At 40.6% G+C, this 23911-nt stretch overlaps 1 long non-coding RNA gene across 6 annotated transcripts in view; it reads left to right on the top strand.

Moving 5' to 3' along the window:
* The first annotated feature begins 997 nt into the window (after positions 1-997).
* Positions 998-23911, top strand: part of LOC139042350 (uncharacterized) — a 58926-nt gene continuing 36012 nt past the window's right edge. The window contains exons 1-4 of one of the 6 annotated variants that reach the window (XR_011499001.1): positions 998-1499; positions 2751-2891; positions 5026-5105; positions 6468-6532. This is a non-coding gene — a long non-coding RNA (uncharacterized lncRNA). The other 5 variants (XR_011499002.1, XR_011499003.1, XR_011499005.1 and 2 more) reach the window with 5 other exon arrangements.

Below are 23911 nucleotides of genomic sequence, written 5' to 3'. Positions count from 1 at the left end.
AGAGCGAGTTAGAGACCCGGAATGAAAGTCCCTGGGAGAGCCGGATGGATGCCCGCGTCCAGAGCGTAGGGAGTCCAGGATGACAGTCCTGGGCAGCCAGCAGCAGCAGGTGGGCGAGTGACAAGGCCTTGGACGTTTGCACGTCGCGGCCCAGCCTCCTTTCCACCAACTCCCTGCCAGATGGCGAGGGAGAAGACACCGGGGGGCCTGGGAGTACAGGGGTAACCTATTTTTTTTTAGAGGAGAAGTAGTGGCAGGAGCTGCCAGACAACGAAGCAGCTACACTGGAGTAGGTCTCCGGACCCCACTACACCCGCTCCCGCCCCGCCGTGCCTCGCTGTCTGTTTTTCAGGGCTTTCCCTCCGTAGCTGGCCCGGCCAGGCTGTGGTGGCGGTGGAGGGAGCGGGCCCCCTTCCCCTTCGCACTCTCGCACCCGCCCACGCTCCACTGCAAACACTTCGCCGAGCAGTGCCCAACCCAACCACTGTTTGTTCAGCGAGGCGCTGGCAAGGCAAACACACACAACTGAGTCACAGGCAGAGCGCTTGCCCACGACGGCCACGCAGTTAGAATGCAAAACAGACCCTCTGCGCGCCTCTCCTCCTCGCGCCGCCACCCGCCACAGAAGCCACAGACGCACTCGAACTCCGGGACAGACAGGGGCGCTGGTGAACCAGGACAGGGGTTGGCACAGTGTTGGGCACTCCGCTGGAGCTCAGTATATCAGGGACATTGTGGCCTTTCATGGTGGGGTCCCGCGCACGCTCAAGCATGACTCTACACAAAGTTTCTCGCAATGGCTCCGCAGATGAGATACGCTTTATTTCCCGAGCCCCAGACCCCGCACCCTTACCCACCCCGCACCCTCGCACTCGCTGGGCAGCGCGACTTCACGCACGCGCGCTGACTCCTCCCCGCCGTCACTCCTCCAGGCTCCGCCCCTCAAGCGGACTTTCTCCGCGAAGCTCCTGGTCCGCCCCGCCCCATCCCTCCCTACCTCCACCTCTAATTGGACGCTGGCCTCGATTGGCCCCGCCCTCCGGCGACGTAAGTCCCCTTCCCTCCGAGTGGTAGCGCCGAGGGGCGGGGCGGGGCGTCGGCGCGCTATTGTCATGGAGACGGGAAGCCCGTGGTGGCTGCGGCGGGCACGGCCGGGCGCAGGCGGCTGCCAGTCGGCCGAGTGGGCGAGGCCGCGCGGCCCGGACGGCCCGAGCGGGAGGGAGCGCGCCGCCGGCCGGTGGCTGCTGTCTCCCGGCTCGGCCCAGGCCCGGCGGGCGCGGGCAGCGCCCCAAGCGTGTCCTCCCTGCTCCTTCCTCCCGCCTCTCGCGGCCCCTCCGCCCGCAGCGCCCGCCCTCGGCTCCGCCCGCCGCCGCCGCCGCCGCCGCCGGCGCAGCCCCTCGCGGTAACGGTCGGTAGCGGCCCGCGCGCGCCGCCCGCCGGGAGCTCGCGCCAGCCACGAGGGAGCGTCCGCGGCCCGCGGCCCGCGCGGCGGAGGAGAGGTGAGCCCGCGTCCCCCGTGCCGGCGCATCCGCGTCCCCGCGTGGCCCCGATGGACGCAGCCGGGCGCCCCGTGGGCACGGCCCGCGGGCGTGCAGGGCGGGCCTCTCCTGCTGTCGCGGTCCCCGGGCGGGCGCGCGTGGGCGTGTCCTTTCCATCCACGCGCGGCGGCTTCACCCTCTCGGCTCTCGTCCAGGATGCTGGTTTCTGAAATGGAGCCATGGAGGTTTGTGCCACCGAGAATCCGAGTCTGTCACACAGACATCCTCATTACATCATCCTGCCACTCTGGGCCGCTGGGCTCTGCCCCCCTCCCCTCTCCCCCACCCCTTCCTTTTTACTGTCTTCTTTTTGGTGTCGGGGAGGACTGGAGAGAATCCTGAAAGATACTGAAGCATTGAGAATTTATGGTTGTGTTGCTGTGGTTGTCACCTCCGCTCTACGTCAAATTTAAGACTCATTTCTTAAGGATGTCTCTATTTTCTGCTTTATTTGCACATTGATGGCTCTGCTGCTCGGCTGGCCCCGGCCGCCGGCGTCTGAGATAGACTTGTGTTAATACGTGAAAGGGAAGAACTGATCATTAGCAGGCAGACGGGATTCAGATAGCATCTGGCGGGTTTTCTCCGTTTTCATGTAAAAGCTTTCACGTTTTTGCTGCTCAGCACGAGGTTTTAACTTTTTATTTTGGTAGTGGTGACGATATCTTCCCCTCTCCGCCTCTTCTTCCCAGTTTGTCCATCAGCTTTCCCGTTTGGGAACCTGCTTACTTGTTAGCAGAAGTTCCCTGGGCTCTGATCACTGAAGCCTTCTCCCCAGCAGAGGTGGGAGCTCTCTTCTCTCGTATGCCAGGTTACCAAAAGGACTGTTTTTTTTTTTTTTTTTTTTGGCTTAGTATTGCATTTGTATCTTTCTGAACATTTTAACTTAGACTAGGGATAGGTATGCCCTGGTTGTTTTTAACGTAGGACTTCAAACAATTCTGATTTTTTTTTAAACTTGCTAAGGGTTTATTGGTTTCTCATGTCTGCAACGATCCAATCATGCACAACTCTTAAAATTTAAAGCTTTCAAATAAGATCCACAATTGTATTGCCAAGACATGGCTGAGAGCTTGCCCTTGGAGTTTTGGCTGTGCAGTTGTCATTGTTTAAATCAAGTGCAAAAGAGGTTATTCCTGTTTATTTAGTGTAATAACTGTTTACAGTTAAAACTTTAAAGACTCATAAAAGTAGGGCTGCTGTATTTTACAGATCTCATCCTCCTTGTGGGAGAGACACACCACCACCCTAGGAAAGGCAACAGATTGTTCCTGTCATATCGCTTTGCTGTTTTGGCGTGTACTTAAAGGATTATGATTGATAAGGCTGTCTTGCCAGAGAATGTTGACACAGGTGTGCATCGTTATCTTAATTAAGATCCTGAGAAAATGTTGTCTATAAAATGGTGACATAAGAAGGGCGGCATATTTTTGTACAGTTTTGCTTTTGGAGAATTTAATTACACTCGAAACGTGTCTTTGAGCTTCCAGATTTTGTGAGCACTTTGGCAACAGGACTTTTAGAGAGAAATGATAGTTTAATGTTAAGCGTTCTGGCATGTACTAATACTACTTGTGGCTTTTTGGCAGTGCCTTTGTCGGCTTTCTTTGTGCTCTATCTTTGTGGAATAATGGTGACTAATTTAGAAAGAAAAGCAGAAGTAGGGCAGCATGTTATTAAGCAAACGTTTAGTAGCGTTCAGAGTAAATCTAAAGAGGAAAGCATGCTTAATGTGCAGAAACAGGGACACAATAAAAAGGAAAATATATGAGAAATTTATGCCACTTCATTTTTTGGAAAGCAGTCTCCTGGAATGTTTTAATGATCTAAAACAATTTCTTTTTTCATATCATCAAGTACCTAGCTACCTTGTTTATGGAGTGCCTTGTTTTTTATTTCCAGAAATAGAAGGAAACTGTTTTATTTCTTCCAAAATATTATTCTGCCAATTTGAATTGATGAGCAAGGAAAGACCGTGCATTTAGCCTCTTATTAGTATAGGGATCTGAATCATAACCTGGGCGAGCACTAAAATAATATTACTGTCCTGTCCTTCAAATCTCTGAATGCAAAAACAATAGCAAGACGGATGTGGTTGATTATATTACCGTTGGCTTACCCAGCACCTAATACCCTTTAACATAAGTATTGCGTTAAGATTTCCCCCCTCTCTTTGTAGCTCACGATTTCCTGGAAGCTGGCTGTCCATCAGTGTGTATGTAAGATGTGTGAATGTTTTTCTTTAATATTGAAACTTATTGTAGCAAGAGGAAATGAAAGTGGAGGAGGCCATAGGCGTATGATCGGACAAGCCAGGTGTGGAGTCACAGCTCATTTGTGAGTCCAAGGATAATTAGCTGGCTAGAATTACATGGCAGACCAAAATCAAAGAAAGACTTATTTAGATTTGTTTGGTGAAACTAAAACACGAGCATTAATTTTGAGATAATTGTTTCACTTATCCCCCAGCTCCCCCATCAACCTCTTTTTCTAGCAGCAAAGATCAGCATCCTCTGCTGTCATCCATGTAGTATTTTCACATTTGATGTGCTGTGTTCAAAGAAATGAAATAGGGAATATGAGCTAATTACCTATCATCTGTTTTAATGAATAAAGCCAAATAATTGTGAATATATTTTTGCATTATAGAAATCCTAGGAAAAATTTGTGTTCTCCAGTTGATAATGTGCAATTAAGTGAAATCATATGCTCCTGAGTGAATTAAACATGTTCTTTAAAATAGAGTATGAAAACACTATCATATTTTGGAATAATGCTTTAACTCTGAGATAGCACAGCCTGTTTTGTTTACTGGTACCTCAGTATCTTTGTATATTTCCTTCAATTTCTACATTGTGTTGGCTTCTGTATTTTTAACATCTTTTTAGTATAATTGTTAGCCGTTTTATAGAGAATAATTGTTCTTAATAGACTAGCAGCTGATGCAACTCCAAGAAGATATAAAATCTTGGAATTATTTTTTTTCTCATCCAATAATGACTCTGATTTGCTTTCACAGCATTGCTGTAAAGTGTGATACTCGTGACTTATTTCTGCATAAATCTGCAGTATTTTTATAGCTAGAACATACCTAAGTACCAGTTCAGCTTGGCAAATTAACTTAGAAGCTTCAGAATTGAAAACCAGTATATTCTAATGTAGTTTGAGTTTAAGTCTTTATTAGTAAGGATGCACTTAACATTTGTTCGGGAGAAGGGAATATAATTTTCTCCTGCAGTTGTCATTTATATAATCCATTTTTCTAGCCTTTTCTCAGGCTAATGATATTCCACACCTTGATACAGCCTTTATTTGTTTATTTGCAGTAATATGGAGTGATACCTTGGAGAAAATTAGATTAGATATTCATATCTAGTATCCCCAAAGTATTTAACTAGTCTTCTGTGTTTTCCTTAAACAGAATAATTTCCATTTTCTGTGTAGGTGATAAGTATGATGCTTCTATAATATATTTGGATGTTTTCAGCTAAGTTCACTTCTGGACTCTGGGGTTCCTCCAGATGTTGGCTGAAATTTGTCCTTGCACCTCCCCAGGCTCCTCCACAAGTGAGTGTGTGCACATGATGTGCTGTGTGTGGAGTAAACCCAAAGCAACGTCCGTGTTGGTTTTACCAAAGTATTTATGTTGGTAATAGGGACTAAGTACAGAATGTAGAGATTGTCACTTGAGGCCTTTGATTATTAAAATTTTATTAATGCATTAAACAAAGGTTCCATAAATAGAAAATTTTTGATTCATGGAAATCCAGTGAATAATTTATTTTTAATGATATTGTTGGGAAGTGAAATTTATAAACTCAGTGCTTTTCATAAAAATCAAGACTAAGGTTATGATATTTTATAGAAACAGAATTGTTACTTAAAGGAAATAATCTATTTATACCAAATTACAGTTTTTGATTATTTTCATTACCCAGTTCTTTTAAGAATAAATTTAGTGGGAGTATCAGCTTCAGTCATAGGCACCAAACTCTCTTAGTGACGGAGTGCCCAGGTGTGTGTAAAACTTGTCATTTCTCATCAAAATAAGGTGAGATGAGAAAAGCTATGAGAAGAAATTACTTTGCAGAATATTCATGTTGTCTAGTGAGGAGAGCAAGGAACTGGGTGTAGTGATAGAGAACATTTTGTTAAGTAAAAAAGATGGTTGTATGGCCAAAAAAAGTAATTTTATGGAAGCCAACTCTAGTTAGTACAGCCTGCAGTAGACCGAATGCTTCTCTGTGAATACTTTCAGAGGCGTTAAGGTGATTTCTAATGTACTGGGAAGCAAGGCGTAATTGTTTTAAACTAGTTATGTTCCCTATCACTGAGTCATATGGAGAAGAGGTTTCACGTCTGACCAAGAGCTCAAGCATTACAGCAAGTTAGAAAATATACAGCACAGATAGAAAGAAAATATTAAGCAGTGAGCAACCTGATTTCTCTTTGTTTGCCTTTAAGCTCAGTCTTTTTGTTTTGAACCACGTGTAAAGTTGAATTTCAAAGACAGGAAGATTGGGGGTTTTTTTCTTCCTAAGGATAAACATAGGAAAAAATCTAAACATGTAAACAAATTGGTTGAGTTTTTTATCTGTTGTCCACCAAAATTTATTATTCATTCATATTTCATGTGTATTAATATTAATTCAAAGTATTAAAACTAATTCTTTTAAATAAAATAGGTGTGGGGTTCCCCACTCTTTTGAAAATATGAAGAAAACGTGCTTTCAACAGTAATGGATTACGGTTGATTAATTGAGAAGGTTGTACTAAACGTTCTCTAGTGGAAACAGCTAGAGTATGCTTTTTGAGAAATGTATCATTCAGGAATAAATCAATTGAAGTATTGGTAATTAAATTGTAATTCCGTGAAGGAAGGAAGTGGTGGGAAAGATGAAGCTAACTATTGCTGTTTTTCTTTTTAAGAACCTACAGTTCATAATGGAGCTACTGTACTGGCTGTGGAAGGAGGAGATTCTGAAGATAGGGAGGTAATATTATCTCTTTTAAAAGAATTCTTTCCTCTGTAATCCCGAGCCTTTATTACATATAAGAACTTTATCTAGTACACAGCAGTTTCTTTAAATTCGGGGTATGAAAACGGTGTGATTTTCCCGCACGGAGTTTGTGAGCTGCTTCTCGAGGGCTCTGGGCTGTGTTGGGAGAGCTGAGGAATCTCATCTAGGCGTGCTCAGCACCCTTAAAATAGCTGCTTTCTGAGAACGCGGCCTGTGATCGAGGCCCGCGCAGTTCTGCTGGCGTTCCTTTCCGCCTGGTGGACGTACGGTACGTGCAGCTAGCGTGTTGCTCAGCCGTCCTGGTCGCCCTCCCAGGCTTCGTGCCTTCTCTGGGGGATTGCGCTCTGCAGGGCCATTTCCTGGCGGCCACAGCCAGACTCTGAGTGGGAGCCTTGGTGGTGGACAACTGGTTGCAGAGCTCTGCCAGGGAGTGAGCTAGGCCCAGCCTGGGCGGCTCCCGAGGGCTGGAGGCCGGGAGCTGGTACACATGGTGCTTTTCCGGGTTCACAGCTTTAGGTCCCTGTCCATTTTTCGTGTCATCCTGGGCTACGGTGACACTTCCCTCTCCTCTCGCTGGGTTGGCTTGCTGCTTCCTTTGCAGCTGTCACCAGGATTCTCGTGGAATGGAAGCTGCTTTATTCTGGACGATGTCTTTGATATTTACCCATGTGCTTTTTCAGTTTCAAAAACCTAATGTTGGTGTTAAAGAATGAATCTAAGAGTCTTGAGGAACAACAGTTACGTTCAATTTGTATCAATAAGAAAAGCTTTTATCTTCTTATGCTATGTCGCCATATTGCATATGCAGGTTAAATTGAAAACAGAGTAAAACCCTTTTATAAAAGACCAATTACTGTGTCTAAGAATGTTTATGCGGGCTTAAATTGTGTACTGGTATTTATATCTATTTTTTTTCCTTTTTAAGAAAAACAATATACTTTTCTAGTAAACAAAAATAACTACTCCCTGAACTGTATCTATTGGATGGATATTAATAGAACAATAAAGGGCTTCATGGTGTCTAATTATACAGTTAGGAAATGGTAAGCAATGTGGTGGCTAAAATCAGTTTCTTCCATTCAAAAGGCCAATATGCATTTAAAAACAAAAACCTTCGGGAAAAAGACTCTTTAAATCAAATAATGTTTTTGGTTAACACAGCAGCAAGGGGAAATATACCAAGCTCAAATTCTTTCATTAATGCCTGGGCAGAGGTTATAAGCAGCTGAGGAAGCCATTAAAGTGGAGCCTAGAAAAAATGATGATATCAAAGTGATTACTTGGAAAGCAGTTTACATTTGCAAAACAATTCAATATTATGACCTTGACCAACTTTTACACCTCATATACTTGGGTTATTACTCCAGCTTTTAAAATATCAGTCTACGGTACAGCTTGTGTATGGAATGCAAGGGTACTTTCGAATTGACCAGGTCTTGCTGGTCATCTTAAAATATGCTACAATATTGCAAAATTGAAATGTAATGTGTATTAATATAAAGAAAGAATAAAATTTAATATCTGGGTAACTGAGACCTTTAAACCTACTTTAAAAGTATAATCTTGACATCTATGACACTATCTTTTGTCTGTGTTATATAGATAGAATTATAGATATTCTACAACCCAAGTGTCTTATTTATTAATTCCAAATTTTATTCTCTATAATGGACTTTTAAAATAAAAGGTATATGTGCTTTAGAGAGTCAAATTTTGAGTCATGGGCTGATTTATTAAGCAGTAGTACATAAAAAATCAGCTTTGATTAATTTAGGACTGTGAAAGGAGGCAGGTAAAACTGTTTTCAGCTGGACTTTACTAATGCAGCAACCATTTAAATTAAATGTTTGTTAACATAATAGTGATGGCATTTTCTCCTCCCCCTCCTTGTGGTTTTGTACAACTAGATGTTACAGTGGCAGTTGCACTGACTGTTAAGTGTTTAAATGATGACACCATTATGTGAAGTGATTCTGAAATGAGAGATTCCAGCCAAGCATTGCATCTGCTCCCGTCTCCTTCACGTCATACTCTCTGGCAGTACAGATTATGATTGATTTGTTTGTGACAGATTGTAGGAAACAGTCATTGATTTTTCAATATTTTACCTTAAAATTATTTACAGTTGTAACCATGGGGAGGTATTTCCATGGGCTGTCAGCCCCTGAAAGACTAGGATAATATTCCCTGCTCTCTGACAAGACAAATTACCTGTAATGAGTGCAGTAGCTGAAGGGTATACTTTTATTTTAAAATATGTCAATAACCCCAGTGACTAAACGAATATTGATTTAGCATAATGAAGCCTGAGTAATGTGAAAATGAGCTTTTTCAAGGAGCATGGTAAAGACTTTCTTTTTAGCTGGTTCTAAGAAGCTTTTCATTCTTTTCAGCTAGCTGGTGGAGAGGAGTCTTCTGTGCAAACCATCAGGAATGATAGGTTGTTTGTGATAACCAGGGTCCAAATATTTTGCCCTTGCTTTTATCGATTCTTTTTCAAATCTTATTTGGAGTCTTACTTTAGTCATAGAACGGCTACTGGTTTGCTTGATCTTATCTTTAACTGATTGAATATTTTTTCCATTTCAACGTATTTTACATTGGAACCTCCAGTAATGAATATTAAAATAGAACTATATGTACAGTCATTTGTAGATGACATAGTAATTATCTTAAGACATCTCAAATGGGTTATTGTAGTATTTAATGTGCCGTATTTCATGGTGGAATAGTCCCCAGTCCCGGGACATCAGATTGCTCTCAGTGGGAATGAAGATTAATGTACTTACGTCATGATGTTTTAGGCATCAGTGCATGTTTTTATTTTTGTCGGAATTTTCTCCCTTTTTTAATGTAATTCTCAACTTTTTATGGATTAAGATCCCAATACCTAAGGTCCTTCAAATGAGAATGATAGGGAAGTATATAGCTTTATTTTATAGTCCCTCAAGGAACCTGAAGATTCTATGCCTGAATATGTATCTCCATATCTAAGTCGGTGAGGACAAGATAGGGTAAACGATGCCGGTGATATATAGCAGAAAAGTAGGCATGTGAGCAGGATGTCAGACTGACGTTTCATGGGAGCCTAGCATATTTTATAACTAATAGTAATAAAATCTTACTAAAAGCAATAGGTAAAGTCTCTTTAGAAATTAAGAATGAGTTGTGATTTAAAGGAAATTCAGATGGCTCCTTGTGAGTGCTAGTTCTCTTGGAGCGTGGCATTGGACATGTTGCAATAAAATGAAAAATATAAACATACTTTTAATGGAAAAAAGGATGAACTGTAGAACAAAAAATACTGTTTTCTTTTTCCCCGGAATTTGCCTAAGGGCATGACACAGACGCTCTCTGTCCCTCCCCTGCTTTCTGTCCTGCAGGAAGCTGGCTGCTTGAGCAAATCTCCTGGTCCCCTGGTTTCAAATGCTGTGGGAGTTCATTTCTTTGTCGCCCCTCCCCAAATCCTTTCCCTTTTTCTATGAAAGGATATTTGAAAATAAAAATATGAGGGATGCACCATCATCATATATGAAACCGGTAGCCCAGATTCTTCAGCCGTTCATTTAGTGTGTAGTTCTGAGTGGATGGAGCGTCCACAGACCTCGCCCAAGGAGCAGGCCCATCCATAGCTAGCCCTGCGGGAGAAAAAGGGACCAAGATTTTCCCTCAATAGTTTTTTAAAATAAAACAAATTTCTTGAGACAAATCCACGCTCAGGAAAGCATCTGTGTTGTCATCCAGTTTATCTTGGAGTAAAATAATAACTGTGTTACAGTCAGCACCTCGTGACCCCATCGTTCCTTTAATCCCGTGTGTTCATTTCACAGTACATGTGTAGACCTATTTACGTGAATTAAATTTAATAAATGTGTAGATAAAGTAAAGCTTTTTCTGGGGAAATTCTTCTCTTTTGGATACTATGCCCTTCTCCGTTTCTTTTCTCCCCTTGAAAAGAATGTCCTGCCCTTGTTCTCCTTTAGGGAAAAACTATTTATGTAAAGTGTTTTTAAATCATGCAAGTTATTGCCTGGGGTTGGTTAAAACATTTATTTTTTGAAAAGGAGAAAATGCCCTCGTCTTAAAAGTCTTTCTTGTATTTGTATCTATTAAGATAAATAGTTGACTTTGATACGGTACATACCGATCTACTTAGTTAATTTTTTTCCAGAATTCATTTTACTGTGTTTGGTCTGACCTCCGATGATAACTTAATATAGAAACAAATTAGCATATAATTCTATTTTCCACGTGACCTCAGCCAGTTGCGGAATTGTACCACCACTTTTGGGGAGCAATTTGATAGTTTATGGAGACTGTAGCTTTAAGTGTTTGCAAATGTTCCGTGTGCCCTCACTAATGTGTTATCAAAATGTTTTAAAATAAGCATTTAGAGGAAATACTCACCCCTATTACGAAGTTATTAAAATGCCTCCTAAAGGTAGCATTTTTAATTAGTGTACAGAATTGATTAGTGATTTGTCTTCCCCTAGCATGAAGCAGCGCGGCGAAGTTAAGTGCGGTTGGTGAAGTATAAGATATTAGGGATTGATGGTGACAGTGATCGTGACAACTAAATGGATTTTTTTTTTTCCTTTTAGATTCAGCTATCGGTCTTTGAAATTTCCTGTGGTCTGTTCATTCTAGATGCAAAGGACATGGAAAAATCAAGTGCTCAAGTGGTTTAAATATGTTTGGATGTTCCTATTTATAGACTACAGCATTTTTCCAATTAAAATCCTCAGTTGTCATGCAGAAGAAGGTTATGTTTTTCTTGATCACCACTTTTATTTGAAATGCTTAGTATTGTAGAGTATCACCATTTTCTGTTTTAGTCAAAAGTATAGAAAAAATTAAATCAATTTTATATATTGAATTTTTTTCTAAAATGTCTTTATTGGATTGAACGAATGTTTATACCTGAAAAAAAAGGGTTAAAAAATGCCTTTCTCCATCCTAGCAATTCTTCTGGCAATCTGATATTATTAGAGTAGGTTTAAAATCACCTTCTAACATGACTCTGGTATATTCTTGGGAGAAAAAAGACTTGAAAGGCATCTGTATATATATTTTATTCTCCATATTAGTCTCCCTGGAATAGAACATTTTTTCCTGAGACAAATCTATTAGCTCAACTCAGATACCAGAAAAAATTGCCCTAACTGGCAGAGCATTTGTTATGTGTTTGAATGTTTGATTTACATAAAGAAGGTTGACATCCATTTCTTTCACAGAGTTCTTACATTTGGGTAGAATAATGCCAGGTTGCCTTGCCATTGAGAAATTCCTTGTTGTGGCCTTTGTGGCAGCTGTAGGAACACGGAAGGACTCCTCTGTGGCAGGCAGGCCTCCGGCCTCTGTGGTGTGAACACTGAGAAAGGGGTCTGTCTGGCCGGAGAGAGCCCCTGGCGAGGGAGCTGGGCAGACTCACAGATGCTGATGACGCTTGTAGACGCTGCTGGGAGTTGCTGTTTTGTGAGTGACCCAGATTGTACTTCATCCACTTCTGTAGTTTTTACAAAGGGTCAAAGTGCTGTGATGAATTCTTAAGCTCAGATCTCAATGTGGCAAAATAAATTTATTAGGCTAGAGTATTTCTGTTTTTATTTTTAATTAAACTTTGTATTTTGAGAGAATTATAGGTTTCACATGCAGTTGTACTAAGGAATGGAGAGGTCCCCCTGCACTTTACCCAGTTTCCCCCAACAGTAACATCTTGCAATATCTAGTGTAATATTACAGCCTGGACGTTGACATTGATACAGTCCAGATACAGAACATTTCCATCACCACAAGCACTCCTTGAAGTGCGTTTTTAAATGCGTACTCCCTTCTCTCCTGCCCCCCCTCATCCCCTCCCCACCTTAACCCTAGCAACTACTAGTCTGTGCTGCATTTCTATAATTTGTCTCTTTAAGAATGTTATATAAATGAAATCATATAGTTTGTAACCTTTTGGAATTTTGGCTTTTCTCAGCATAATTTTCTGGAGATTCGACTTGCCTGTATGAAGAGTTTGTTCTTTCTCAGTGTTGGGTAGTATTCCGTGGTCTGGTTGTCCCACGGTTCGTTTAACCGTTCACCATTGGGGCTGTTGGGAGCTTCAGTGTTGTTTTTGGGTTTTGACTATCATGAATAAAACTGCTGTAAACATTCTTGTACAGGTTTTTGTGTGAATGTAAGTTTTCATTTCCCTGGGATAAGTGCCCAGGAGTGCAGTTGTGGCTCATCTGATAATTACATAGAGAACTGCTTTTTGAAACTCGCCTTGATTCTGTGTGTGTGGAAGCGGAGACAAGGAGGACATCCACATTTTTGTGGCATTTTTACTTTAACTGCATTTGTTTATGATTTTAAAACATACAGACTATCTTAAATAACGTGTAGCCAGATATCCAAAAACATTTTCCACAACCTAGATTCTGTTCTTATTTTTGAGTAGTGCTTTTGAAAAAAATTGCTTCTTTTTTGGGGTAAAATGTTTGTGTAATGGAATAAAGGGAGACATACACTATAGAAAAGATGTTGCAAAGCTGACAGGTTACTTGGAAAAACTGGGGGATTTTCCAGGTGTTGACAGAGACCTGACATTCCAGAATGCCTTGTGATAGTTTCTGAATTGAGAGACTAGCGTTTGTCACTGTCCTCTCCCCCATAGTTTTTGTGTGTAGAATTAAGTCATTATCTTTACAATTTGTGTTCAGTAGAATTGCATTTAACGCTCATTTAGTTCAACTCTATACACTTAGTAGGAAAAAGAGGGAAAGAAGAAACGAAAAGTATCTTTTCCTAGTATGGCTCCTGAAAATGCAACTACTTTACAGATGCTTAATGGGAGAAACGGCTTATTTCCAAACCTGGAAATTATACTGTTATGCTTACTGAGACTTAGTGAGGTATGTACAAAACCATCTGTGCTATATTTCTAGGGAGACCCACTGGAAAGATTTTCAAGGGTAATTTTTACTCTTATTTTCTACCATATATATTGACTTTAGAACTCTCACTGAAGATGCAGTTCCATTTCTTTTTTAGAAACATTGGATATCATTAGCTAGTTATGGTGATCTTTCTAACAAAAGCCAGTATTATCAATCTTTAGCTTTTTTGAGTGAGACACTAGGCTCTTTCAATCTTTCAATGCTTCTAAATGTAATTTCACCTTTAGCCCATTGTGGTCATGACCATAGTGATATAAATGACATAAGATAATAAAATAGTCCTTGCTCTTAAAAATGACCTAAATAAAAGATATGTGTACACTTGGAATCTTTAAGTATCAGTGGTCACTGGTCATTAAGCAGCAATGGAAGCGCCCCAGGTTCCAGCAGTTCTGCACTAGGAGCTAACAGTAAAGAAGAGCAACACAGCCCGTCTTCTCTTAGCCTGGTTTTCATGGCTCTTTGCTTGCGGGGTGGGGAGAGGAGAAAAGTAAAAAGAAAAAGAGAGAGACCAACATGATTATGTGTTAGTACAAATCCAGAGCCTTCATGCTTCAGGAGAGAGACCAGGGAGCTGGGACTCTGGAGCAGGCCTCACAGAGAGCGGCAGGCTGGAATTCTGCAGGAGCGCTGTGCGCCTGTGCGATGTGGAGAGGGCGCCCATCGGAAAGGGGAGATGAGCTGCAGTGTGGTTGGTTGGAAGTGCAGTGGAATCTGGTCTGGCTAGAATTTCCTGGGGCATCAAAGGGCTATGTCACTGCCCCAAAGTATATTTAACAGCTTGCTATGTTTTAGGAACTTGCCAGAAATGCAGCAAGCTTTTTTTTGAGTAATGTGTGAATTTAAATATGTGGATTTGAGTAAAAAAACAAATGGATACTCTTCCGCCTAAAACTAGGGCTTGGAAGTATATTTCAGGTAATGAAGCTCGATCTGTTTGTATGTGTCTATGTATAAGACAGAATATTATTTTCCTCCTTTTATGTTTGATAAGGAATAAGATGTTTTATACTTTTCTGGGGTCTTAAATGCATTATCTATGAGACCATAATACTTTTGAAAATTTTTGTTTATTTTAGGCGTAAAATAACAAAAGAACTTAAAGTTCTTTTGGAAGAGCTCCAAAGTTAAAATTGCAAGATCTCATATAGATAAAAAGTTACCTAAAGAATAGTACATTTGTAAGATTATATAGAGAGCTGATGGCTTTGCTAAGAAACTATTTTGAGCAACCTAAAAAAATACAACTATTTCTGTGCATTTTTCTTAAAGTGTTCAAGGTAGTAAGAGAGAGAAGAGCCTTTTCTAAATATGCATGCAATTTTAGGGGCTGAAGTAGGAAGCTCTAATATGACCGAGGTCCCTTTAACTTGAGACCTTGGAAAAAGGAAGAGATGGAAGGGTCTATTAGAGTTTCTTTGAATTTATATGAATCATAGATTTGACCAAAGTGGTTACAAAAGGCATCAAAAGTAAGATAATCGGGATTTTAAATGTAATAATATCGATTCCAATATCCTCAACTCTATGGCATTGCCAATGAGGAGGCCAAAATGCATTGTGTTTTGTGAAAGGTTGGTGACTTGAAAGTTCAGAGTGTATGTAATGACCAGGCATTGTGGAATCATCTTGTAATACTGTTTAGCAGTTAAAAAAATAAAAGGAAAAGAAAACGGTGCAATTTTGGACAGTTTTTTAAAAAAAATTTTACAAATCCTGCAAATCATAGGTTGGTTACCAGTAGACTTCCTGACTCGGCCGTGATTGCTGTATTCTCTGTGTATTCCTTTAAAACACCAGGCACTTTATAATTTTGTCTATAATTGTTTATGTATATTTTCTCCACAAAATGTGTTTAGGGCAACTTATTGCTGAATTACCTTAACCCACTTGCCATCTTTAAACTTCGTGTATGAATAAGTGTCAGCTGCAAGACGCGCTAGGACACTATGTAATTTTTTCCAGGAGCCTTCTTATTCAAAATACCTTTCAAACTCAGTGCATAAAAATAACATGCTACTTCCAGTTGCAGGCTTTTGAAGCTGGAGAAGACTTGTTTTTCACATGAAGAAACTGAGTCTCAGGAAGATGAAATGACTTTCTGTTAAGTGATAATGAGGATCTTTAGACTCCAAAGCAAATGCTGCCAACTTGAAGATGCTCGTCCCCAATTCTGGAAATTCAATTTACAGATGCTTCTATCACAATCCTATTCTTAGTAATGTTTTATTCTATAGACGTCAGAAATAAATGTCTACTTGCCATCTGTACGTGTCATACAAACATTTTGGCTCCAAATACAAGTACAAGTAACAAGTTAATATGGATACAAGTAGCAAGTTAAAGTGTATTGATCTCAGAACTGAGTTTTAACCAATAGAATGTTTCGTTTATTCATTGCTATTTCTGCATACCTGCTGTGTTTTAGCATTGTGATAAATCTGGGAATTAAATATGAATGCAGCATATTTCCTGAATTCAGCAAAGTGCACTTTGGGCTCAGGCCTGGAGGTGAGATGGTGAACAGCATGCCGTGTTTGCCCTTGTGGAGCTTGGAGCTTTAGCATCTACAGTGGAGACAAGGCATACACAGACCATTTCAGCACAGCATGCTGAGAGGGAAAGGCTGGGTGCTGTGGGACCACGGGGGCACAGTCCTAACCGAGCCTGACAGAGGGTGGGCAAGGTCAAGGAAGGCCTCCCAGAGAAGGGGGCATTGGAATTGAGCCCTGAAGGAAGAGGGCTTCACACGGGGGAGCACAGGCCAGGCACAAGGGCCAGCAGGGTGCATTTGGGGGTCTGCGAGGAGTTTGGGAGCTGCAGGAGGGATGCGTGCAGAGGTGGGAGAGAGAGAGGAAAAGGGGCCAGGCTGCAGAGGGCGTTCGTGTGCCTGCCGGGGAGCTTGGGCTGCATCTTTCCTTCGCCTGAGGAGCTCTGTGCTGAGAGATACCACTTTTGGGTGGCGGGTGGGATGCAGTGGAGGCCAGCAGGCTGGGACGGTGAGAGACCAGTTAGGTGATCTTTGCAAGTAATTGTTCAGGTGAGAGAACAGTTGCCTGAGCCGAGAGAGCGGCCAGGGGAAGGGGCGAGGCTGTGGGATTGATGGGGGACACTAAGATGCGGGAAGTAAGACGAGTGAGGACTGGTGACGCACGAAGGTAAAGGCGTCCCGTGTCAACGAGGCTGTCCAGAGGCCTTCAGCAATGAGGTGGTGGCGGTGGTGGTGTGAGACGGGGAGCCGAGGAGAAGCAGGTCTGATGGGGAAAAGACACTCTGTGGGCGGGGCAGTTGCTTTGGAGGTGCTGCTAGAATATCCAAGGGGCTTGCAACTCACAATCTAGCAGCAGGCCGGGAACATTCTTTCGTATTGGTGCAACTTTTTTTTCTCTTAAAGGGCAAATTTCTCAAAAAATGTGTTTTCTTTCATTGTTAATTTTTTATTGTTGTATGATGCAGTTGTAATTATCCTGTGGAAAGAAAGTCTGAGATGAACTGTTCAATATTACTGGGCAGGGCTTTTTTTGAAAAGCATAGGTTCAGAAGTGTGTAAAGGAAGGAAAGTGAGTGTTCCTAGCTGTAGTTGTCCCCAAACATGTCAGTGAATTAAGTGCACTAAATTTCAATTGTGCCTGGAGATTTAAAGAGAGAGAGGTGACACATTTCCAAGAAAAAAGCTCTGGAGAATGTTTTTGTTTTTAGAAACTTGATGAGTTTGAATTACAACATATACTTAAGTGATTAGTATGGACTGTTACCTGGATCTTATTACCTCAAACATTCATTCCATAAGTACTTACTTGGCACCTACTAGGTCTTAGGTACTAGACAGTGTGGGCCACAGAGTAGAGGCCACAGTGGGCGTGGTCCTCCCTCACAGAGTTTAGAGTCTAGCTGGTAGATTAGAAATCCTGAAGGTAGCTTTTTATGATATTCCTGTCTGTGTCTGCTTAATATAATTGACATACCTCATGAGGACAACTTATGACTCCGAAATCCCATAATAGTGAGCATTTATACCTCCAGAGGACACTGCCATGTCCACAGGAGGAAGAAAAAGAAAGGGTCAGGGCTCCTGGGACTTTCTGCCTGATGAGGTGGGGCTGGTGGAACTGTTCCTCATGGCAGGAACCTGGAGCGGGTGTGGACAGTCGCTCCTGGCTATTCCCGAAGGGCTGAGAAGTTAAGATGGTTTGGTTGCCCAAAAGGGTAAGGACAAAAAGAGTTGAGATCGAATACGCTTGTTTTAGAGTTAGAAGGAAGTTGAAACTTGGTACTTCCTTCACATTTTGACTTTGAAAACCTTGACATCCATTGAGAAGCTGAACTATTGCAGACTTTTGATTTTAAAACCAAATTAGATCATTTTTTGAGCAAACCACAGCACATTTCTGTACCGTTTCTGTGCCCAACCTTACTTACCACTGTCCCTCATTTTTCAGGGGAATGGGTATCCCTTCTCCTGTCCAGCTAACCACTTGTTTTCTCTTTTCCATTTTCTCCTGATTTCTTAGCTCTCTTCTGGATCTTAACATCCCCGCTCTTCATTTCTCTTCCTCAATCACTCCAGTTCTACAAGTGCCCTCTAGACCTAGTCTCTCCCTCTAAGCGCCACTCGGAATCTTTTCCTTCTTAACTGCCGAGCTTGCAGAAGGATGCGTTTGTAGAAATGTGCTTATGGTAGCTTTGTCCACTCTCACTGGCCATTCGTCCCCATGCCCTCTGGTCTTCTAGTTATCTAAAGGCCTAGATCTCGCCCGACCTAACCTCTCTGTGCACGTGACAGTGTCCTTGGCTTCTGAGATGCTGCTGTCCCTGGGTTCTTTGGCCCCTGACTGTCGCTTTTACAGGTTCCCTCCCTTGGTGTGCCCCTCAAAGGTTGCTGCTCTCTGGGGCGCTGCCCTCTGCTTCAGTACTGCTCCCTTGCCTGAGCCCTGTCTCAGTTTCAGCTGTCTAGTGGGACAGCTCCTGATCACCCCTCCGCTGTCTGTTCTGCCCTGAGCCACCTTCTGTCTCTGCCCTGCTGAACATTTCATCTTGGTTCATGGCATCACTCTTGCCCCAGTTACCAAATCAGGTCAGTGTTACTCTCATAGACTCTACCAGGTTAGGTCAATTCTTTATTCTAAAATTTCTCAAAATCCCCCACCTTAGTCTGTTCTCAGAGATACTTGGGGACACAGGGTTGAGGAATCAAGGTCTCTGTACCTCGAAAGTCCACAGTCTACAGTGCAACTCTAAGTGTGGTCCATAGACTGTGACAGAACACAGCTCTTTACTTTGATAGACTTTATTTTTAGAGCAGTTTTGGTTCACAGTAAAAGTGAGAGAAGGTACAGAGATTTCCCAGATATCACCTGCCCCACACATGCACAGCCTCCCAATAAGGAGATCCCCCACCAGAGTGGTACATTTGTTACCATTGATGAACCTACATTGACACGTCATCATCACCCAACGTCTATGGTTTACGCTATAGTCCACTCTTGGTGTTGTACTTTCTGTGGATTTGGACGAATGTATAATAACGTGTGCCCACCATTACAGTATCGTGCAAAATAGTTTCACTGCCCTGACGATTCTCTGAGCTCCTCCTATTCATCCCTTCCTCCCACTAATCCTAGCAACCCCTGATCTTTTTCTTTCTCCACAGTTTTGTCTTTTCCAGCTGTCATATAATTAGAATGAAACAGTATGTAGCCTTTTCACATTGGCTTCTTTCACTTAGTAATGTGCATTAAGTTTCCTCCATGTCTTTTTGTGGCTTGGTAGCTCATTTCTTATTAGGGCTGAATAATATTCCATTGTCTGGATGTACCACAGTTTATCCACTCACCTAACGCAGGACATCTTGGTTGCTTCCAAGTTTTGAGAATTATGAATAAAACTGATATAAACATCTGTGTGCAGGTTTTTGTGTGGACACAAATTTTCCACTCTTTTGGGTAAGTACCAACAATCGTCATTGCTGGATTGTACGGTAAGAGTATTTAGTTTTATAAGAAGCTGCCAAACTGTCTTGCAGAAGTGGCCGTACCACTTTGCATTCCCAGCAGCAATGAATGTGAGTTCCTGTTGCTCCATATCCTTGTCAGCATTTGGTGGTGTCACTGTTTGGGATTTTGGCCATTCTAATAGGTAGGTATTGGTATGTCATCATTCTTTTAATTGGCATTTCCCTGATGACATATGGGGTGGGGCATCTTCCCATGTGCTTATTTGCCATCTCCATATCTTCTTTGTGGAGATGTCTGTTGAGGTCTTTGGCCCATGTTTTGATTGGGTTGATCATTCTCTTTTTGTTGAGATTTGAGAGTAGTATGTATGTTTTGGATAACAGTCCTGTATCACATGTGTCTTTGCAAATGTTTTCTCCCAGTCTGTGGCTTGTCTTCTTATTCTCTTGATGTTGTTTTTCACAGAGCAGAAATGTTTCATTTTAATGAAGTCCAGCTTCTCAGTTCTTTCTCTCATGGATCATGCTTTTGGTGGTATGTAAAAAGTCCTCATCAAATCCGAGGTCACCGAGATCTTCTGTTATCCTTTAGGAGCTTTATACTTTTATGTTTTACATTTAAGTCTGTGACCTATTTTGAGTTAATTTTCATAATAGGCATAAAGTCTATGTCTAGATTCCTTTTTTCGCATGTGGATGTCCGCTTGCTCCAGCATTATTTGTTGAAAAGGCTCTCTCTGCTCCATGCTTGGCCTTTGCTCCTCTGTCAAAGATCAGTTGACTAGATTTATGTGGGTCTATTTCTGGGCTCTATTCTGCTCTGTTGATCTATTTGTCTGTTCTTTCACCAATACCACACTGTCTTGATTACAGTAGCTTTATAGTAAGTCTTGAAGTCGGGTAGTGTCAGTCCTCCAACTTTGTTCTTCTCTTTCAATCTTGTGTTGACCCAAAATAGGGTCTCTGGCCTCTCCATGTAGACTTTAGAATCAGTTTGTCAGTATCCACAAAATAACTTGCTGGGATTCCGATTAGGATTGCATTGAATCTATAGATCAGGTTGAGAAGAACTGACATCTTGATAATATTGAGCCTTCCTGTCCATGAACATGGAACATCTCTCCATTTATTTAAGTTTTCAATTTCTTTCAGCAGAGTTTTGTAGTTTTCCTCATATAGATCTTGTATATACTTTGTTAGGTTTATACCTAAGGAATTTCATTTTGGGGGTGCTAATGTAAGTGATATTTTATTTCTAATTTCAAATTCCACTTATTCGTTGCTGGTATGTAAGGAAGCAATTGACTTTTATATATTAAACTTGTATCCTGCTATCTTGCTATAATTGCTTGTTAGTTTTAGTAGTTTTTTGTTGATTTGTTCAGATTTTATACATAGATGATCATGTCTTCTGTGTGCATAGTTTTATTTCTTTCTTCCCACTCTGTATACCTTTTATTTCCTCTTCCTGTCTCCTTTTGTTAGTTAGGACTTCCAGTAAAATGTTGAAAAGAAGTAGTGAGAGGGGACGTTCTTGCCTTCTTCCTAATCTTAGTGGGACAGTTTCTAGTTTCTCACCATTAAGTATGATGTTAGTTGCAGTTTTTTTGGTAGGTGGTGTTTATCAAGTTGAGGAAGTTCCACTCTATTCTTAGTTTACTGAGAGTCTTTATCATGAATGTTAGATTTTGTCAAATGCTTTGTCTGCATATATTGATGTGATTTTTTTTTCGTTAGCCTGTTGATGTGATGGATTACATTAATTGATTTTCTAATGTTGAACTAGCCTTGCATACCTGGCATAAATCCCACTTATACACCCATGGTGTATATTTATACACCCGTGGTGTATAATTCTTTTATAGGTTGTTGGATTTGACTTGCTAATATTTTGTTGAGGATTTTTGTATCTATGTTCATGAGAGATATTGGTCTGTAGTTTTCTTTTTTGTGATGTCTTTGGTTTTGGTTTTAGGTAGTGCTGGCCTCATAGAGTGAATTAGGAAGTATTCCCTCTGCTTCTGTCTTCCAAAAGAGACTGTAGAGAATTGGTATAATTTCTTCCTTAAATATTTGGTAGAATTCACCAGTGAACCCATCTGGACCCAGTGCTTTCTGTTTTGGAAGGTTATTATTTATTGATTCCATTTCTTTCATAGATATAGGACTATTCAGATTGTCTGTTTCTTCTTGTGTGAGTTTTGGCAGATTGTGTCTTTCAAGGAATTTGTCCATTTCATCTAGGTTATCAGATTTGTGAGCGTGGCAATCATAGTATTCCTTTATTAGCCTTTTAGTGTCCATCAGATCTGTAGTGATGTCTCCTGTTTCATTTCTAATACTAGTGATTTGTGTCGTCTCTCCTTTTTTCTTCATTAGCTTGGCTAGAGACTTATCACTTTTATTGACCTTTTCAAAGAACCAGCTTTTGGTTTCATCCATTTCCTCCTTTCAGTTTCATTGATTTCTGCTTTACTTTTTATTATTTCTTTTCTTCTGTTTACTTTGTATTTAATTTGCTCTTATTTTCTAGTTTCCTAAGGTGGAAATTTATTTTATTGATTTTAGATCTTTTTTCTTTTCTAACATATGCATTCAAGGCTATAAATTTCCCTCTAAGCACTGCTTTCCCTTCCTCCCACAAAACTTAGTAAGTTGTGTTTTCATTTTTTAGTTCAAAATGTTTTTAAATTTCTCTTGCGATCTCTTGTTTGATCTATGTGTTACTTAGAAGTACGTTGTTTAATAGTCAAGTATTTAGAGTTTTTAAACGATTTTTCCATTATTGGTTTCTAGTTTAATTCCACTGTGGTGTGAGAGCAGCTTTGTATGATTCCTATTCTTTTAAATTTGTTAAGGTGTGTTTTATGGCCCAGAACGTGGTCTGTCTTGGTAAATGGTCCATGTGAGCTTGAAGAGAATGTGTATTCTGCTGTTGTTGGAAGAAGTAATCAATAGATGTTCATTATATCTACTTTATTGATGGTGGTGTTGAGCTCAAATATGTCCTCACTGATTTTCCACCTGCTGGGTTTATTCATTTATGATAAAAGGGTGTTGAAGTCTAACTGTAATAGTGGATTCATGTATTTCTCCTTTCCGTTCTATCAGTTTTTGCCCCAGTATTTCATGAATCAGTATTTCCTCTGTTGTTAGATGAATACATATTAAGGATCGGTATGTGTTCTTGGAGAATCAACCTCTTTGTCATTGTGTGATGCCCCTTTTTAGCCCTGATAACTTTTCTTGCTTTGAAATCTGCTCTGTCTGAATTTACTATAGATACTCCTGCTTTCTTTTTATTGGTGTTAGCATGGTACATCTTTCTCCATCCATTTGCTTTTAATCTATATGTCTTTATATTTAAAGTGGGTTTCTTGTGGACAACATATGCTTAGGTCTTGTTTTTTTTAATCCACTCCTGCAATCTCTAACTTTTAATTTGTGTTTTTAGACCATTGATGTTTAGAGTGATTATTGATATAGCTGGATTAATATCTACCATATTTGTCACTGTTTTCTATTTATTGCCCTTGTTCTTTGTTCCTATTTTTGTCTTCTACTCTTTTTCTGCCTGTTATGGTTTTAATTGACCATTTTATATTATTTCATTTTCTCTCCTTTCTTAGTGCATCAGTTACACTCTTGTTTTACTTTTTTTAGTGGGTGCCCTAGTGTTTGCAATATACATTTGCAACTAATACAAGTCCACTTTCAAATAACACTGTACTGCTTCACAGGTAGTGCGACTACCTTATAATAAGAAAGTAATCCTAATTCTTCCCTCTGTCTCTTGTGTCTTTGCTGTCATGTATTTCACTTATATGTATGCATACATAAGCATATATATATGCATACGCAATCAAATATATTGTTCCTGTTATTGTTTTGCAAAAACTATTATCTGTTAGATCAATTAAGAAAAGGAAAATCAAAGTTTTTATTTTACCTTCACTTATTCCTTTTCCAATATTTTCCTTTCTTTGTGTTTATGTTTAGATCTGAGTTTCTAACCTATTATCACTTTCCTTCTCTCTAAAGAACTTTTGTTAACATTTCTTGCAAGACAGCTTTACTGGCAGTAAATTATCTCACATTTTGTCTGTCTGAGAAAGTGTTTCTTCTTTGCTTTTGAAGGATAATTTCTTATGGCACAGAATTCTGGATTGGTGTTTTTTTTCTCTCAACTCTTTGAATATTTCACTCTACTTTCTTGCTTGCACAGTTTCTGAGAAGTCAGATGTAATTCTTATCTTTGCTCCTCTATTGTAAGGTATGTTTTCCTCTGCTTTTTTCAGGACTTTTTCTTTATTTTTGCTTTTCTACAATTTAAATATGATATGTCCAGGTGTAGTTTTTTGGGGTTTTGGGGTTTTTTTTTGCATTTATCCTGCTTATTGTTCTCTAAGTTTTCTGGATCTGTGGTTTGGTGTCTGACATTAATTTGGGGGAATTCTC

Source organism: Equus asinus, chromosome 28 (assembly GCF_041296235.1).
Source record: "Equus asinus isolate D_3611 breed Donkey chromosome 28, EquAss-T2T_v2, whole genome shotgun sequence".
In the NCBI taxonomy this organism is placed as follows: domain Eukaryota; kingdom Metazoa; phylum Chordata; class Mammalia; order Perissodactyla; family Equidae; genus Equus; species Equus asinus.
The sequence above is the reverse complement of the archived record's forward strand: the minus strand, read 5'-3'. Positions and strand labels throughout refer to the sequence as shown.